The sequence below is a fragment of the Triplophysa rosa genome, linkage group LG11 (assembly GCF_024868665.1).
Source record: "Triplophysa rosa linkage group LG11, Trosa_1v2, whole genome shotgun sequence".
Taxonomy (NCBI): domain Eukaryota; kingdom Metazoa; phylum Chordata; class Actinopteri; order Cypriniformes; family Nemacheilidae; genus Triplophysa; species Triplophysa rosa.
Window position 1 is genome coordinate 21590988 of NC_079900.1, and position 6000 is coordinate 21596987.

Below are 6000 nucleotides of genomic sequence, written 5' to 3' on the forward strand. Positions count from 1 at the left end.
TCATTTTACTCACTCGATCAATCTCGTGCAGTAAAATGAACGAATCTTTTTTCGAGTCATTTCGTTCATGCAAATGTTTTTCCCCAGGCGGTTTTAACATTACGTGACATGGCATCTGACGCACGGAACCCATTGACACATGCCACTGTGCTTAGTGATACACCCGGTAACGGTTTTCATTGGCATGTGTCAGTGGATAGTGAGATGTGTCACTTAAAACGCGTGCTAAAGGGTTCCCTTTCTAGAGCGGTCTCTCAACATTGCGGAGGTTAGCGCTGTGGGAACCCTTCCCTTTTCCACTTTCCTGAAGTCTTATTTAGGGCTGCACGGTATATCGAAAAATTGTCGTTACCTCGATAATAGTATATGCGATATCCATATCGCAGAGAGTTGCGATAAATAAAATTTGTTTCATGTGTCAATCATTTGTGTGTTGCATGCTTAGATTGTCCAAATTGGACCAATCAGAAGGGGCATTACTATCTTTATACCCGCCAAGTAGGTGCTATTATACTATTGGCTAGATCGCAGGCCCAAAGGTGAACCTAGCGGCTCAAAGCAGAGAGCGGAAAATAAATATGGCAGGAATAGAGACAAGCGAGGAAAATGACAGCGATGAACTTGTGCTTAAAAAGAACGGTACGTTACGCCTGAAATATGGCAATATTTTGCTGGGATCGACATTAACACTTGTCCGGGAGAAGTGAATGTTTTGTATGGGCAAGTGAGAGTGCGACATATATGTACAGTAGAATAATCCGAATATGTGCATTAGACAGAGCTGCGTGTATGTGTGAAGTGCGTTTGTCGTGGTTGCACTTGTTTGTGCGTAACAATAATCAATAGTGCACTGCACTGAGTCCATGTAACGTACGTTAACTAGATACGAACGCGGAATCCTGTTATTTCAATGTCATCTGGCTGTTCTGCGTGTCTGAGTGAATTATGTGCACAGTTTAACATTCAACACGGGTGATGGTCGAGGATTTATCTGCGTCTGCACTGTATGAGTATATGAACACATGAACTTCATCTCCAGAGTTGCTCTGAGAGTTTATTTTACGAGCGCTTTACTGTTTGAGTGAAGCTATTGGCAAACACACAAACTTGAGCCTTCGCAGAAAACCTGTCAAAATAAAAGTCCTGTTGTATTGAACACACACTGTAGTGTTAAGTCTAAATGTTTGCCTCTTCCTCGATAGTTTTTTTTAGCCTGAATTAGATTTAATTAATTCCGAAATCGGGCTATGTGCCAAAGTCTCTGTCTACCCCGTTCAGAGCGCAGGTCATTTCCTTGCCCGCTCTGTTTTCTGAGCCTTCGGCCTCGCATGATGTTAACGCTCAGAAAGCGGTCTGCCCGGTAAGGGCTTTGCGGGCTTACATTGATCGTACGGCCGGGTTTCTGCAGTCTGACCAGCTCTTCGTTTGCTATGGTGGGGGGGACTAAGGGACGGGCTGTCTCTAAACAGAGGCTCTCTCACTGGGTGGTGGACGCTATTACCTTGGCGTATGAGAGTCAGGGACAGGACTGCCCCTTCGGTATCAGAGCTCATTCGACTAGGGCTTTCGCCTCTTTGTGAGCCTGGTCTAAGGGCACATCTATTCAGGACATACAGTGGGGCAAAAAAGTATTTAGTCAGCCACCAATTGTGCAAGTTCTCCCACTTAAAAAGATGAGAGAGGCCTGTAATTTTCATCATAGGTACACTTCAACTATGAGAGACAGAATGAAAAAAAATCCAGAAAATCACATTGTCTGATTTTAAAGAATTTATTTGCAAATTATGGTGGAAAATAAGTATTTGGTCACCTACAAAAAAGCAAGATTTCTGACTCTCACAGACCTGTAACTTCTTCTTTAAGAGGCTCCTCTGTCCTCCACTCGTTACCTGTATTAATGGCACCTGTTTGAACTCGTTATCAGTATAAAAGACACCTGTCCACAACCTCAAACAGTCAGACTCCAAACTCCACTATGGCCAAGACCAAAGAGCTGTCAAAGGACACCAGAAACAAAATTGTAGACCTGCACCAGGCTGGGAAAACTGAATCTGCAATAGGTAAGCAGCTTGGTGTGAAGAAATCAACTGTGGGAGCAATTATTAGAAAATGGAAGACATACAAGACCACTGATAATCTCCCTCGATCTGGGGCTCCACGCAAGATCTCACCCCGTGGGGTCAAAATGATCACAAGAACGGTGAGCAAAAATCACAGAACCACACGGGGGGACCTAGTGAATGACCTGCAGAGAGCTGGGACCAAAGTAACAAAGGCTACCATCAGTAACACACTATGCCGCCAGGGACTCAAATCCTGCAGTGCCAGACGTGTCCCCCTGCTTAAGCCAGTACATGTCCGGGCCCGTCTGAAGTTTGCTAGAGAGCATTTGGATGACCCAGAAGAGGATTGGGAGAATGTCATATGGTCAGATGAAACCAAAATAGAACTTGTCGTGTTTGGAGGAGAAAGAATGCTGAGTTGCATCCAAAGAACACCATACCTACTGTGAAGTATGGGGGTGGAAACATCATGCTTTGGGGCTGTTTTTCTGCAAAGGGACCAGGACGACTGATCCGTGTAAAGGAAAGAATGAATGGGGCCATGTATCGTGAGATTTTGAGTAAAAACCTCCTTCCATCAGCAAGGGCATTGAAGGTGAAACGTGGCTGGGTCTTTCAGCATGACAATGATCCCAAACACACCGCCCGGGCAACGAAGGAGTGGCTTCATAAGAAGCATTTCAAGGTCCTGAAGTGGCCTAGCCAGTCTCCAGATCTCAACCCCATAGAAAATCTTTGGAAATCCGTGTTTCCCAGCGACAGCCCCAAAACATCACTGCTCTAGAGGAGATCTGCATGGAGGAATGGGCCAAACTACCAGCAACAGTGTGTAAAAACCTTGTGGCGACTTACAGAAAACGTTTGACCTCTGTCATTGCCAACAAAGGCTATATAACAAAGTATTGAGATGAACTTTTGTTATTGACCAAATACTTATTTTCCACCATAACTTGCAAATAAATTCTTTAAAAATCAGACAATGTGATTTTCTGGGTTTTTTTCTCATTCTGTCTCTCATAGTTGAAGTGTACCTATGATGAAAATTACAGGCCTTTCTCATATTTTTAAGTGGGAGAACTTGCACAATTGGTGGCTGACTAAATACTTTTTTGCCCCACTGTATGCTGTGCGGCTGGCTGGTCTTCGCAGAACACTTTTGGCAGGTTCTACAGATTGGATGTGTCCTCTTTAGCGTCTAAAGTCCTCTCGGTGAGTGCTGAATGCTCTTTTTTTCCTAGCTGTTGATCGCTTATACTGCACAAGTTGTTACCGCGTTGTTGTTGACTCTGTGCTTGGTGTACTATTATGTTCACTGTTATGTCCGCCCGGGATTCCGTGCTGGCTTTTACTGTAGTGGTGTCTGCTCTGTCAAAGCGCAGCCCGCTCATTTCTGTGGTTTGGATATGCAAATTTAGCAGGAGCCCGAACTGGCAATTTATTGGTCTGTCTCAGCCAATCAGCTGTGGGCACTCAGGGCGACTTCGCGATTGGTTGAATCAGTGTGCAGCAGCATTACCCCGTGCTTGCTGTGTTTTAGCCCAGTTGGTCCGACTGATTTTGCTACTCACACGGCGGGATTGCATTACATTCCCACAGTGGAGCTCCGCAATGTTGTGAGACTGCTCTCGAAAGGGAACGTCTCCGGTTACTGTCGTAACCTCGGTTCCCTGAGAAGCGGGAACGAGACATTGTGCAGACCGCTGTGTTCACCATTCATCAGCCCTGCAGGCGTTCAAGATTTGTAGATTCTGAGGTATTGTCGCTATGCAACGTATTTATACTGCCAGTCTTGTGACAATTGGGCAGTTTTTTTACTGCCGTTATCCAATAAGACTTCAAGAAAGTGGAAAAGGGAAGGGTGGAAAAGGGAAGCTCTGCAATGTCTCATTCCCGCTTCTCAGGGAACCGAGGTTACGACAGTAACCGGAGACGTTTTGACTACAAGGGATACAGCTACCACCACTGGGCATGCGCACTTCAATACCGCATGATTTTTGTCACGCTGAATACAGTTGATTAATATTTTTTTATTATTGTAAGGTTAGATTTAGGGTTGGGGTAGGTGTAGGCGTTAGCTAATGTAATTTATTGTTATTATAGAACTAGATTTTGCACCACTTCCGGCCGTAGCTGTATCCCTTCTAGCAACAACCGTGCTATAGCGTCACTGTACATTACTGCGGAACACTGATTCTGTCGCGGAACATGTCGCTGTATGTTGTGACACATCCGGTAGTAACTGACACTTGAGCTGAACCTCTGTGCAGACATAATTGCCACACAAAATCCTAAATAAATAGTGTACTTTAGTCAGCTTTTTAACTGAAACAATTAAACACAATTTTTTAGTAGAACTTGGTGGTTTAAAGTGGAACTCTGCCCAAAAATGAAAATTCTGCCATTAAATCCCTACCCTTAAGTAGTTTAACATCCCTAGCACCTCCGTATTTCCCCAGAACGCAAATTAAGGTAGTTTTGGAAGCTTTCTGACTCCTCCATAGATTGCAACGCAACCAAACTTCAAAGCGCTTCAAGTGCATAAAGCCATCGTAAAATAGTCCGGTGGTTCAGTATTAATTAATATAATGTGACAAGGATACTTTTTGCGCACAAACAAACAAAACTAACGACTATATTAAAAAACTTCCTGATTTGAGTGTTAGTTTCCAGCGCGCGTTCCCGAGAGCCACACGACAGTGCATCCGGTGTCAGCATCGCTCGACACATGCGCGTTCTGACATAGAGCCTGTGTGGTCAGAACGCGCATGCGTCGAGCGATGCTGACACCAGATGCACTGTCATATGGCTCGTGTGTTTGGTTGCGTTGCAATCTATGGAGGAGTCAGAAAGCTTCCAAAACTACCTAGGGGTGTTAAACTACTTGAGGGTGAGTAATTAATGGCAGAATTTTTATCTTTGGGTGGAGTTCCCCCTTAAGTCATTTCAATAGTGTGTAATGTTGCTGTTAGAACATAAATAATATCTGCAAAATGATAAAGCTCAAACTTCAATGCCAAGAGAGATATTGTCTTTAACAGAATTCGCTTTTCAAGGACTACAGAGAACGGCATGCTAAAATTGGACTACAACACGTTACTTCCCGGGTACATGTCACTATTCTGAGTTTTTGAATAACCTCCGCCCAAAGGAATACCCAAAAAAAGGGGCGAGGCCTTCCTCAGAGAAGAGGAGGAGCCATTGGAGTAGTGTTTGGTTATCAGAGATTGTAAACATTTGACTGAGCTGCATGCTTAATTACTTTCACTTTCATCACAGTCCTACAGCTGGTAATAAGAATTCAGCTACACACATTCTAAGGGCGTTTTCAGATTGGGCTCGTTTGCTGCGGTCCAAACTTGATTGCGATTGTTCCCGCCGCCCCCCGCTGTGTTGGTTTGGTTTAAGACTCAACTTGATTCTGTCGAACCCTGGTGCGTTTGCTCCCGTTCGTCTTACGTCATCAAATATGTGCACTGCGCATGACAGACCACGGATCAATATATTGCGTTTTTATTAATTTGGTGCTATTATGCGCAGCAGAGTAAATGACATCTGGGTTTACTGTATGCGCGTTGCATGCAGACGGCTTTCTGCTTCTTGCAAACAGACTATTTTGAGGAAACAGAGGATTACCATTGACCTGACACTCTGATTCCACTCGCAACGCTGAATACGATGCAGCCTGCACTAGGGCTGTCACGATTATGAAATTTGGCTGACGATTAATTGTCTAATAAATCATTGCGATTATGGCAATTAATTGTCTGTTTTAGAGCTTTGACTTAATTCTCATACATTTTTTATTCAGCTTTGAAACGACCATATTGTTCTGAATATAAAGACTATGTTCTTTTTCTTGGAAATACATAGGAAAAAATTGGGTCATCATACTTAAGGTTTAGGCTTTTACCGGTCAATAATACAACCGCCAAATACT

At 43.9% G+C, this 6000-nt stretch overlaps 1 protein-coding gene across 1 annotated transcript in view; it reads left to right on the forward strand.

Annotated features, from left to right (window-relative positions):
* The window catches only part of LOC130561040 (neoverrucotoxin subunit alpha-like), a 30857-nt gene that overhangs the window by 610 nt on the left and 24247 nt on the right, over positions 1 to 6000 (forward strand). The gene's annotated exons all lie outside the window — the stretch shown is intronic.